The following is a 14826-nucleotide window of genomic DNA, read 5'->3' on the forward strand; positions in this document are numbered from 1 at the left end:
GCAGGAAACAGACTCTCGTGGTCAGGTTGATCGTGCTCCGGCGTGGTCAATAACCCCTCGAAAGTTGGTCTAGCGATTGCTAAGACGCGACGTCTCGCACGTTCGTAGTCGCATCATCAAGGTCGACTCCCACAGAAACGATAGCCACCATTTCATCGAAACATCAGGACACCTTTGCCTCTATCACTCTACCAATTCCATACCAACCATGGGAAGACATTAACATGGACTTTGTACTTGGTTTGCCCAGGACTCGAAATGGGAAAGATTCAATATTTGTTGTTGTGGACCGTTTCTAAAAAATGGCACATTTTATTCCTTGCAACAAGATAGACGATGCTTCACATGTTGCTAATCTCTTTTGTAGGGAAATATTGCATCTACATGGTGATGAGGACATCAATACCATTGTTACACCCACAGCCCCTACTGCTATACATACTGGACCAATTACTAGAGCTCGCGCACGCCAATTAAATTATTCACGAAAGGAGCGGATCCCGCGAAGAACATGAAGAACACGAGGGGGGAAACGAGGGGGATCACGAGGGGAAACACGAGAGAAACACAAAAACCAACAAGAATGATCACACATGCACTAGATCCATGAACACAAAGGAAGATACAAGATCCACGATCAACAAGGGACGATACAAAGGGTAACCGGTCTTCTCCAAAGGAGGTCTTGAATCCACGAGGGGATCTTCTCCGCGAGGAGGTCTTGAATCCAAGTGGATCTTCTCCGAAGAGGGGCCAGGGTCTCTCTCGTGGAGTAGATTCTGATGGATGAGCGAAGCTCTATCTCACAAATGAGCTAACACAACGCTAACCCTAACTAGAAGGAGGTGGGGGAGTATATATAGTCTAAGCCACGAAGGGGTAAGTGGGAAAGAGGGATACATGGGCCCTTCGCCCGTTCACTGTGCGCAGACAGGCGCCGGATGTCCGGGCTGGGGGCCGGATGTCCAGGCTGGGAGGCCGGATGTCCGGGCTAGCGGGGTTGGTCTTGTTGCTCTCGGGTTCGGCGGTGTCCGGATTTCCGGGGCCGAGGCCGGATGTCCGGGACTTGGCGAGGCGCCGAATGTCCGGGATATATGCCGGATGTCCGGGGCCTATAGCACTTGGCGGCTGGGAGGCAGTTGTTGTAGGGGTCATCTCCAGCGGCCGGATGTCCGTGTCCTGGAGCTGTCTCCGTCTTCTTCCGTCGTTGCTTCCGAGCATGCTTGGCCTTGGCCCTTGGGTTCTCCATGGTCTCCTCGGGTGTACCTGGGTATGCACAAGGTCCACGCTTGAAGTAGCATCCATGTCTTACATGTGGAAAGGGAAGATTCGGAAAGGAGCAAGTTCACCTTGTGTCCTATGGCGTATGCTCGAGTGTACATGGGGATGATCGTAGGATGCTCCGCGTCATGTGTCTTGAGGAATTTCACTAAGCGTTCTTTAACTTAGGTTCCAGAGTTGTGTAGATTGAAAATCCACACAATTGAGGAATCTTGAATAAAAACATGGCTTAGGGAAACAGATCAAGAACAGATGTTTGTGTGAGGTGTTTAGAGTGTGAAGATTGAAGAATAAACACCTTTTGAAGATTTTGACAAAATCACTGGAATCAATAAGGGCAGTAAAATTAACTTTTAATTACCCTTGAAGAAGAACACGACGAACTGGGAATGTAGATTGGAAGTTCGTCAATGCATATCTTCCACGCCCTAACTTGGCAGAGGAAGACGGCTACGACCGCGACGGAGTGAAGAAATACGCGGTCGACGCGAGTACGACGGCGACGAGATCGAGGCAGCGAAGCTCTTCCTCACCGGCAACGATGCAGTAGCGGCGACGCTAGGTTTTGAGAGCTCAAGCGAGGGAGTGAGGTCGAGTGGAGTAAAAACAGACTGAGGAAGGGAAGGGGTATTTGTAGCCACGGTGAAAAACTGCTCGTCCGAGGAAAATGGACGAATGTGCCCCTGACCTTTCTCATCTGTGCGACATGTGTCACCCACATACTGTGAGGTGAAGATCATGTGATATCATGGGTGAATAGATAAGTATTATCGTGGAATGTGTAACGGTTTGAGCGGCAAAAGGCGAACATTCAGATATGAAAATTTTAATGTTTCATTCGCTAATTCTTCAGCTGACAAGGACACAATGAAGATTTTGAATGGGTTTCAAATAGAACGCACATGAAGAATTTGTGAACAGGCTGGGTTGAGTTTTGCATAGAGGGGGAAGTGTCCGATCACATTCACTTAGCAGAAGAAGCAACTTGAAGAAATAGCAATAAGTGAATGTTGTAGAGGACATAAACTCATATATTTATATAGCCAATGAAGAAAAACGACGGAAACAGTGAAGACTTGCAAAGTTGAAGAATTTAAACAACTGAGGGATTTCAAAAATGAAGAAAAACTCAAATTGAAGATTTTCAACTTTTGTTGGTGGCGTGACCCACCGTATAAGAATGATGATTTTAGACACCGCGTACAATTATCGTAGGGCTCTAAGAATCAAATTCTTCGTTAATTTCTTCACACTTAGAGGGTTAGTCTTCATTGATTGAAGAAAAACGTCACTTCATGTGTTGCACATCAAGCCATCAATTTTGCATAAGTGGTAGGATGTGTGTCCGTTTCAAAGGACATTCGAAGATTCTAAGATATTTAGCTCACACCGCAACTTGCTAAATCTCTTCTCATCCAAGGGCTTTGTGAAGACATCGGCTAGATGTTCTTCAGTCTGCACGTGCTCGATGGAGATGTCGCCCTTCAACACATGATCACGAAGAAACTGATGACAGATCTGAATGTGCTTTGTCTTCGAGTGCTGAACTGGGTTATGAGCAATCTTGATGGCACTCTCATTGTCACAATAGAGTGGCACATTCTTCACATTGATGTCGTAGTCCTTGAGAGTTTGCTTCATCCATAGCAATTGAGCACAACACGATCCAGCAGCAATGTACTTAGCTTCAGGAGTAGAGAGTGTTACGCAGTTATGTTTCTTCGAAGACCAGCTGACCAAGGATCGTCCGTGGAAATGGCATGTGTGACTTGCGGTCCGCACGATCACCAGCATAGTCTGAGTCTGAATATCCAATGAGATCAAAAGCTGAGCCCTTGGGATACCATAATCCAAGTGTTGGAGTGTGAGCTAGATATCGAAGAATATGCTTCACAGCCTTATGGTCTGATTCCTTCGGTGTAGCTTGAAAATAGGCACACATGCAAACACTAAGCATAATATCTGGCCTAGATGCACATAAATACAATAATGAACCAATCATGGAGCGGTATAACTTTTGATCGAAGTCAATACCGTTTACATCCGTGCATAGATGGCCATTTGTGGGCATAGGGATTTTGACGCCTTTGCAATCTTGCATGTCGAATTTCCTCAATACATCCTTGAGGTATTTCTCCTGAGATATGAATATGCCATTGCGCTATTGACAAATCTGAAGACCTAAGAAGAATTTCAATTCTCCCATCATAGACATTTGATATTTTTCACTCATCATGTAGGCAAATTCATCATTCATGAGGAATTCCTTCGAAGTATCATACCACGCCCGAGGGGCCATAGAGGTCCTTATTGAGTCTGAAGACTTTGTCAGGATGCTTTCGATCTTCAAAACCTGGGGGTTGAGCAACATATACTTCTTCCTCAAGCTTACCATTGAGGAATGCACTTTTCACATCCATTTGATGTAAGATGATATTATGATGGTTAGTATAAGCAAGTAATATGCGAATAGCCTCAAGTCTAGCAATAGGTGCAAAAGTTTCATTGAAATCAATTCCTTCAACCTGTGTGTAGCCTTGAGCTACAAGTCGTGCCTTATTCAACACCACAAGGCCATTTTCATCTTGCTTGTTGCGGTAGATCCATTTTGTGCCAATGATATTGTGCTTGCAAGGGTCTGGTCGCTTGACAAGTTCCTAGACGTTGTTGAGCTCGAACTGATGTAATTCCTCTTGCATAGCTTGAATCCACTCGGGCTCCAGAAATGCTTCATCTACCTTAGTGGGCTCTATGATAGAGACGAAAGAAAAGTGCCCACAAAAGTTAGATAAATGTGAAGCTTTTGAGCGTGTGAGAGGACCTAGTGCGTTGATGTTGCTGATGATTTTCTCAATCTGCACTTCATTAGCGACGCGAGGATGAGCCGGTTGACGATGAGGAATTTGCTCAGCATTTTCTTCATAGCCATTTTCTTCAGGTGCACCAACATGATGTTCTTCATGTTCTGGAATGACTTCTTTAGTAGATTCTTCGGTAGGAATGACATCCTCAGTAGCCACGAACTTAATAGATTCCTCAGGAGGTATTTCATCTGTCACGGGAGGTAGGTGCTCTCTTTGCGAGCCATTAGTCTCATCGAACCGCACATCTATAGTTTCAACAACCTTGTGGTGATAGGTGTTGAAGACTCTGTAGGTGTGCAAGTCCTTACCATAACCGAGCATAAAACCTTCATGTGCTTTCGGTGCAAATTTAGAACTGTGGTGAGGATCTCTAATCCAGCATTTAGCACCAAAGACTTTGAAATAACTCACATTGGGTTTCTTGTCAGTGAGGAGTTCATATGCAGTCTTCTTGAAGAATTTGTGAAGATATACCCTGTTGATGATGTGGCACGCAGTATTAATTGCCTCAGGCCAGAAGGGAGGAGGTGTCTTGTACTCATCAAGCATAGTGTGGGCCATCTCAACAAGAGTCCTGTTCTTGCGCTCCACGATGCCATTCTGCCGAGGAGTATAAGGAGCAGATATGATGCGGAGCATCCCAAAGTCATCCCCATGGACCTATCATTGTCTCATCAAGTGCCGAGTGGACCCATGACTCGATCACATGCAAGAGCTCTCGAGACCGAGGTGACATCTCTCCTCTCACAATTCCACTTTGATGACCATGAGACATGGCTACTACCTCAAACGGAGACATTTTGCATACTCAGGTATCAAGGAGTTAGCCATGGAGACGCCAAGGAGCGAGGAGAACCCGAAGAGGAAGATGGACGTGAAGACGAAGAAGAAAAAGGGCTAAGTCAGCAAAAGCCCGGACGATCCGGACCGCCGTCCGGACGATTCGGCCTCAGCCCGGATGATCCGGACCGCCGTCCGGACGATCCGGCCTAAGCCCGGATGATCCGGACCCCGGCCCGGACAATCCGGATAATGTGCCCAACGACACCCGAGGCGTCATCTCGGAGCTGGGGCATCCGGACCCAGGTCCGGATCATCCGGCCACGCCCGAACGTCCAGACCAGGTCCCGGACATCTAGCCCTCTCGCAGCTGCTCCAACACAGCTGGATCATCCGGACGCCGACCCGGATCATCCGGACCCCCGAAGCCTGGATCATCCAGACCAACTCCCGGATCATCTGGCCACCGCCTACGTGCGTGACTTGGGCCGAGGCCCGTGTACCCGTTTCGTCCCCTCACTTACCGATTCGCCCCTTGGGCCATAAATAGACCTTCTACTCCCCATTTTTAGGGTTAGCAAATGTTTAGCTCATGTTTGTGAGAGAGCTTTGCTCATCCACTTGGTAGACTTCTCTACGGAGATTCGAGCCTCCACCGGAGAAGATCCCCCAAGCGGATTCAAGACCCCTTTTAGGGAAGAACTCAAGACCTCCTCACGGAGAAGACCGGCTACCCTTGTATCGTCCCTAGTTGTCCATGGATCGTGTATCTTTCCTTATGTACTCGTGGATCTAGCCAATGTGTGACTTATTCGTGTCGGTTTAGTGATTCCTCTTGTGTTTCTTATTGTGTTTTCTCTCCGTTCTTCCCCGTGTTCTTCGTTATTTCCGTGGGATCCGCTCCTTTCATGAAAGATCGCGCGATTAGGGCCTCTACCCTACATCATCTTGGTATCATGAGCAAGGTTGCTCACGATTTCGGAGCCTCCCCTCTTCGTTTTCTAGCTTGATTTTGTTGTTTTTCGTCCTAATCCGAAAATACCCACAAAAATAGCCCCAAAAAATTTTCTTGTGATTTGTGAGTTTTGATGATGTTTTGTTGGTTTTGATCCATGAGTTTGTTGTGTTGCAAGTGGATCTAGCCTTCCCCCACCATCTCCACCTCGAAATCCCTCCAAAATCCGCGAAATCCCCGAATTTGTGGCCGTTTTCGAGTTCATCCCGAGCCCTCCCCGAGTGAGTTTGACCCGCCCGGATCAGCCGGCTGGTCGCCAGGATCATTCGGATCCACCCGGATCATCCGGCTCCTGGCCCGAATCATCCGGCCTCCTCTGACCAAACTGCATTTCCTGTAGTTTTTAACCACCGCCTCCTACGCCTCCGCATACCCACTTCGACCACTACCTCCTAACTTCCGCAAACCCCTACGCAAACCTTTCCAATACCCCAACCCACACCACCACTTGACCGCTCCCTACTCCGATGCTTTTTATCGCACTTGGTTTTGAGAATTTGAGTTGTGGCTCACCGTTTCCTTTCGTGTTTCGGCTACCTAGGGACGGTTCGACATCAACATCACCACCGCTCAATTTCGCCAAGGACTACTACGAATGACTACACCCTTGTGGTATCAATTTCCCATTGGTATCATCTTGGTATTGTGATATCATCATACTCTTTTCCATTTGGATTGATAACCCCATAGCCTTACTTTTGCGTAGCTTACCCATCAAGACTAGTATTTGAGTATTGCCAGCAACGTGACTTGTGCACATTAGTGATCATACATCCCATATCATACATACTATCATCGTGTTGCATATCTTGGAATCATCTCTTGTGTCACAAAGTTGTCATCGCATACACAATTGCTATCTTGGTCCGTGAAGCATCGCATGAGAAAAGAGCTCGAACATCAAAGAGCCAAACAAGCTTTTAAGCAAAGAGAAAAGATAAACAAAGAGCTTATAAGCAAGAACCATAGCATCATACAACATTAAGATTGTCATACTCAATCATCTTGGATCATATCTCCGGAACATCATACTTGGGATAGAAGTCGTTGCATTTTTGCTTAGAAGGTTGTGCACAAGTTCGTATCCACCTATTGTGCAATCGTGCTAGCGTCTCTCTAGTGTTGTGCAACAAGAGCATTTTCGTGGATTCCACATTTTGGCTCACCCTTGGTTGCACGACCCCATTTATCTTTCCATGTGTTGTGTTTCCGTGTACCACATCTTGCTATTGGTCTACTTGTTGCATTTTCAAGTAGTGAATCTTCTCCAACATTATTGAATCTTGCTTACATTCACATCAAAGATTGCGCCCACCATCCTAACCAAGCTCCACCATAAGCTTTACTTGTGTAGGTGGGAGAAATCGACAAGAATTCGTACCAATTGTGCTATTCCCTTATCCTACATTGGAGTGATCACTGATCCACTTTCAACTTCGGTCAAGGTACATTTGGTATTCTTTCTTCTCTTTCTACCACTCACATTTTTCTTGGAATGATGGATAGGCCAAGTACTTCTACCAACCCACTCTTCACGGAGCAAGACGATGACATGAACTCCTTCATCACCTAAATCCACCTCTTTGGTGCACAACGTGCTTTGCATCAAGAACAACAAGACATGAGTGACCGCATTGACAACCTCGCCACTGACTTGCGACTCTCTGAGCAACGTACAAGGGACTACTTCGACCACAAGCTCGACGATCACAAGCAAGAGAATGACACAAGGATGGACGAGCTTCGCGCTTTGTTGCTCAACCGCTCTTCTTCCACCTCAAGAAGGAGCCGTTCAATTTGCCACTCCGACTTTACCCTCTCCGGCGCAAGTACACCGTCATCGAACACTCTTCGACGTGTGATGTCTACTACACAACTATCTTCTTGTAGACGTGTTGGGCCTCCAAGTGCAGAGGTTTGTAGGACAGTAGCAAATTTCCCTCAAGTGGATGACCTAAGGTTTATCAATCCGTAGGAGGCGTAGGATGAAGATGGTCTCTCTCAAACAACCCTGCAACCAAATAACAAAGAGTATCTTGTGTCCCCAACACACCCAATACAATGGTAAATTGTATAGGTGCACTAGTTCGGTGAAGAGATGGTGATACAAGTGGTATATGGATAGTAGATAATAGTTTTTGTAATCTGAAAATATAAAAACAGCAAGGTAACTAATGATAAAAGTGAGCGTAAACGGTATTGCAATGCTAGGAAACAAGGCCTAGGGTTCATACTTTCGCTAGTGTAAGTTCCGTCAACAATACTAACATAATTGGATCACATAACCATCCCTCAACATGCAACAAGGAGTCACTCCAAAGTCACTAATAGCGGAGAACGAACGAAGAGATTATGGTAGGGTACGAAACCACCTCAAAGTTATTCTTTCCAATCAATCCGTTGGGCTATTCCTATAAGTATCACAAACATCCCTAGAGTTCATACAAGAATAACACCTTAATACACAAATCAATCAAAACCCTAATGTCACCTAGATACTCCAATGTCACCTCAAGTATCAGTGGGTATGATTATACGATATGCATCACACAATCTCAGATTCATCTATTCAACCAACACAAAGGACCTCAAAGAGTGCCCCAAAGTTCTACCTGAGAATCACGACGAAAACATGTGCCAACCCCTATGCATAGGTTCATGGGCAGAACCCGCAAGTTGATCACCAAAACATACATCAAGTGAATCACGTGATATCCCATTGTCACCACAGATATCCACGGCAAGACATACATCAAGTGTTCTCAAATCTTTAAAGACTCAATCCGATAAGATTACTTCAAAGGGGAAACTCAATTCATTACAAGAGAGAAGAGGGGGAGGAGAAACATAGGATCCAACTACAATAGCAAAGCTCGCGATACATCAAGATCGTGCCAAATCAAGAACACGAGAGAGAGAGATCAAACACATAGCTACTGGTACATACCCTCAGCCCCGAGGGAGAACTACTCCCTCCTCGTCATGGAGAGCGCCGGGATGATGAAGATGGCCACCAGAGAAGGATTCCCCCTCCGGCAGGGTGTCGGGACGGGTCTAGATTGGTTTTCAGTGGCTATGGAGGCTTCTGGCGGCGGAACTCCCGATCTATCTTGCGTTCTGGAAGTTTTAGGGTATATGGAGTTATATAGGCAGAGGAAGCACGTCAGGGGAGCCACGGGGGCCCATGAGGCAGGGGGCGCGCCCTAGGGGGTGGGCGTGCCCCACACCCTCGTGGGCAGCTCCCGTATCTTCTGACGTGGAGTCCAAGTCCATCAGGTGTGTTTCCTTCCAAAAATAACTTCTCCAGTTGATTTCGTTCCGTTTCGACTCCGTCTGATATTCCTTTTCTTCAGAACACTGAAATAGGCATAAAACAGCAAAGCTGGGCTGGGCCTCCGGTTAATAGGTTAGTCCCAAAAAATAATATAAAAGTGGATAATAAATCCCAATATTGCCCAAAACAGTAGATAATATAGCATGGAGCAATCAAAAATTATAGATACGTTGGATACGCATCAAGCATCCCCAAGCTTAATTCCTGCTCGTCCTCGAGTAGGTAAATGATAAAAAAGATAATTTTTTATGTGGAATGCTAGTTGGCATAATTTCAATGTAATTCTTCTTACTTGTGATATGAATATTCAGATCCATAAGATTCAAGACAAAAGTTCATATTGACATAAAATTAATAATACTTCAAGCATACTAATAAAGCAATTATGTCTTCTCAAAATATCATGGCCAAAGAAAGCTATCCCTACAAAATCATATAGTCTGGCTTTGCTCCATCTTCACCACACAACATATTTAAATCATGCACAACCCTGATGACAAGCCAAGCAATTGTTTCATACTTTTGATGTTCTCAAACTTTTTCAATCTTTACGCAATACATGAGCGTGAGCCATGGATATAGCACTACATGTGGAATAGAGTGGTGGTTGTGGAGAAGACAAAAAGGGAGAAGATAGTCTCATATCGACTAGGCGTATCAACGGGCTATGGAGATGCCCATCAATAGATATCAATGTGAGTGAGTAGGGATTGCCATGCAATGGATGCACTAGAGCTATAAGTGTATGAAAGCTCAACAAAAGAAACTAGTGGGTGTGCATCCAACTCGCTTGCTCACGAAGACCTAGGGCAATTTTGAGGAAGCCCATCATTGGAATATACAAGCCAAGTTCTATAATATAAAATTCCCACTAGTATATGAAAGTGACAACATATGAGACTCTCTATATAAAGAACATGGTGCTACTTTGAAGCACAAGTGTGGTAAAAGGATAGTAGCATTGTCCCTTTTATTTTTTTATTTTTTTTATTTGGCCTTTCTTTTTTTATTTGGCCTCCCTTTTTTTATTTGGCCTTTTTTGGAACAATGCTCTATTGAATGATGATCATCACACTTCTATTTATTTACAACTCGATGATACAACTCGATACTAGAATAAAGATGACTCTATGTGAATGCCTCCGGCGGTGTACCGGGATATGCAATGATACATGAGTGACATGTATGGAAGAATTATGAACGGTGGCTTTGCCACAAATACGATGTCAACTACATGATCATGCAAAGCAATATGACAATGATGAAGCGTGTCATAATAACGGAACTGTGGAAAGTTGCATGGCAATATATCTCAGAATGGCTATGGAAATGCCATAATAGGTAGGTATGGTGGCTGTTTTGAGGAAGGTATATGGTTGGTTTCTGGTACCGGCGAAAGTTGCGCGGTACTAGAGAGGCTAGCAAAGGTGGAAGGGTGAGAGTGCGTATAATCCATGGACTCAACATTAGTCATAAAGAACTCACATACTTATTGTAAAAATCTAGAAGTTATCAAAGCAAAGTATTACGCGCATGCTCCTAGGGGGATAGATTGGTAGGAAAAGACCATCGCTCGTCCCCGACCGCCACTCATAAGGAAGACAATCAATAAATAAATCATGCTCCGACTTCATCACATATCGGTTCACCATACGTGCATGCTACGGGAATCACAAACTTCAACACAAGTATTTCTCACATTCACAACTACTCAACTAGCATGACTCCAATATTACCATCCTCATGTCTCAAAACAATCATCAAGTATCAAACTTCTATTAGTATTCAACACACTCATAAGAGAATTTTATTATTCTTGAATACCTAGCATATTAGGATTTTAAGCAAATTACCATGCTATTTAAGACTCTCAAAATAATCTAAGTGAAGCATGAGATTTCATCTATTTCTATAAAATAAAACTACCACCATGATCTAAAAGATATAAGTGAAGCACTAGAGCATCGACAAACTACTCCGAAAGATATAAGTGGAGACCAATGAGTAGTTGAATAATTATGCGACTATGAGAAGACTCTCTAACATTTAATAATTTCAGATCTTGATACTTTATTCAAACAGCAAGCAAAACATAAGAAAATGACATTCTAAGAATAGAAAACATAATGTGAAGAAGCAAAAACTTAGGATCAACCGATACTAACCGATAGTTGTTGAAGAAGAAAGGTGGGATGCCAACCGGGGCATCCCCAAGCTTAGATGCTTGAGAATTATTGAAATATTATCTTGGGGTGCCTTGGGAATCCCCAAGCTTGAGATTTTGTGTCTCCTTAATTCCTCTCATATCACGGTCTCCCTAAATCTCAAAAGCTTCATCCACACAAAACTCAACAAGGACTCGTGAGATAAGTTAGTATAAACCATTGCAAAAACCTTATCATACTCTACTGTAGCAAATCACTAAAATTACTATTAAACATTGCATACTAAATGCCTCTGCATATTTAATAGTCCTATCCTCAAATAGAATCATTAAAGAAGCAAACATATGCAAACAATGCAAACATAACAGCAATCTACCTAAACAGGATAGTCTGTAAAGAATGCTGCAACATCCATACTTCCCTAGCTCCAAAAATTATGAAATAAAATTCCCACTGCAGTAAATTTATGAGATCTTGATATGCAAAAGGTTTCAACATTTTATAACATTCTTAATTTTCTAGGTAATTATTGCAACAGCAGTAAACTTTCTGTTTTCAAACAGCAACATGTATACTTGTAACATAGGCATAGTAAAGACTATTAATGCCACTTTTACTGAAATAAAAGATGCAAAAATTGTTCTAAATAACAGCAAGCAAATCCTAACAAAATAAATTGATGCTCCAAGCAAAACACATATCATGTGGCGAATAAAAATATAGCTCCAAGTAAAGTTACCGATGAATGAAGACGAAAGAGCGGATGCCTTCCGGGGCATCCCCAAGCTTAGGCTCTTGGCTATCCTTGAATATTACCTTGGGGTGCCTTGGGCATCCCCAAGCTTAGGCTCTTGCCACTCCTTATTCCATAGTCCATCGAATCCTTACCCAAAACTTGAAAACTTCACAACACAAAACTTAAAGTAGAAAACTCGTAAGCTCCGTTAGTATAAGAAAATAAAACACCACTTAAAGGTACTGTAATGAACTCATTATTTATTTATATTGGTGTCAAACCTAATATATTCCAACTTCTCTATGGTTTATAAACTATTTTACTAGCCATAGATTCAGCAAAATAAGTAAACAACACATGAAAAACAGAATCTGTCAAAAACAGAACATTCTGTAGTAATCTGGATCAAACGTATACTTATGGAACTCATAAAATTCTCATATAAATTTCTGGACCTGAGGAATTTATATATTAATCATATGCAAAAAGAATTAACTAAATATCACTCTCCAAATAAAAATGGCAGCAATTCTCGTGAGCGCTAAAGTTTCTGTTTTTTACAGCATGATCAACAAGACTATCCCCAAGTCTTCCCAAAGGTTCTACTTGGCACAAACACTAATTAAAAGCATAAAACCACATTTAAACAGAGGCTAGATGAATTATTTATTATTAAACAGGAGAAAAAAGCAAGGAACTAAAATAAAATTGGGTTGCCTCCCAACAAGCGCTATCGTTTAATGCCCCTAGCTAGGCATGATGATTTCGATGATGCTCACATAAAGGATAAGAATTGTAACATAAAGAGAGCATCACGAAGAATATGAATAGAACATTTAAGTCTAACATACTTCCTATGCATAGGGATTTTGTGAGCAAACAACTTATGGGAACAATAATCAACTTGCATAGGAAGGTAAAACAAGCATAACTTCAAAACTTTAAGCACATAGAGAGGAAACTTGATATTATTGCAATTCCTACAAGCATATATTCCTCCCTCATAATAATTTTCAGTAGCATCATGAATGAATTCAACAATATAACCAGCACCTAAAGCATTCTTTTCATGATCTACAAGCATAGAAATTTTACTACTCTCCACATAAGCAAAATTCTTCTCATGAATAATAGTGGGAGCAAACTCAACAAAATAACTATCATGTGATTGAAAATTAAGATCAAGATGACAAGTTTCATGATTATCATTATTCTTTAAAGCATACGTGTAATCACAATAATCATCATAGATAGGAGGCATGCTTTCATCATAATAAATTTTCTCATCAAAGCTTGGGGGACAAAAAATATCATCTTCATCAAACATAGCATCCCCAAGCTTGTGGCTTTGCATATCATTAGCATCATAGATATTCAAGGAATTCATACTAACAACATTGCAATCATGCTCATCATTCAAATATTTAGTGCCAAACATTTTATAGATTTCTTCTTCTAGCACTTGAGCACAATTATCCTTTCCATCATACTCACGAAAGATATTAAAAAGGTGAAGCGTATGAGACAAACTCAATTCCATTTTTTATAGTTTTCTTTTATAAACTAAAGTAGTGATAAAACAAGAAACTAAAAGACTCGATTGCAAGATCTAAAGATATACCTTCAAGCACTCACCTCCCCGGCAACGGCGCCAGAAAAGAGCTTGATGTCTACTACACAACCTTCTTCTTGTAGACGTTGTTGGGCCTCCAAGTGTAGAGGTTTGTAGGCAGTAGCAAATTTCCCTCAACTGGATGACCTAAGGTTTATCAATCCGTAGCGTAGGATGAAGATGGTCTCTCTCAAGCGACCTTGCAACAAAATAAGAAAGAGTCTCTTGTGTCCCCAACACACCCAACACAATGGTAAATTGTATAGGTGCACTAGTTCGGCGAAGAGATGGTGATACAAGTGGTATATGGATAGTAGATAATAGTTTTTGTTATCTGAAAATATAAAAACAGCAAGGTAACTAATGATAAAAGTGAGCGTAAACGGTATTGCAATGCTAGGAAACAAGGCCTAGGGTTCATACTTTCGCTAGTGTAAGTTCCCTCAACAATACTAACATAATTGGATCACATAACTATCCCTCAACATGCAACAAAGAGTCACTCCAAAGTCACTAATAGCGGAGAACGAATGAAGAGATTATGGTAGGGTACGAAACCACCTCAAAGTTATTATTTCCAATCAATCCGTTGGGCTATTCCTATAAGTATCACAAACAGCCCTAGAGTTCGTACTAGAATAACACCTTAAGACACAAATCAATCAAAACCCTAATGTCACCTAGATACTCCAATGTCACCTCAAGTATCCGTGGGTATGATTATACGATATGCATCACACAATCTCAGATTCATCTATTCAACCAACACAAAGGACCTCAAAGAGTGCCCCAAAGTTCTACCGGAGAATCACGACGAAAACGTGTGCCAACCCCTATGCATAGGTTCATGGGCGGAACCCACAAGTTGATCACCAAAACATACATCAAGTGAATCACGTGATATCCCATTGTCACCATAGATATCCACGGCAAGACATACATCAAGTGTTCTCAAATCTTTAAAGACTCAATCCGATAAGATTACTTCAAAGGGGAAACTAAATTCATTACAAGAGAGAAGAGGGGGAGGAGAAACATA

The sequence above is a fragment of the Triticum urartu genome, chromosome 2A (genome assembly GCF_056163025.1).
Source record: "Triticum urartu cultivar PI428250 chromosome 2A, HENAU_Tu73, whole genome shotgun sequence".
Classification (NCBI taxonomy): Eukaryota; Viridiplantae; Streptophyta; class Magnoliopsida; order Poales; family Poaceae; genus Triticum; species Triticum urartu.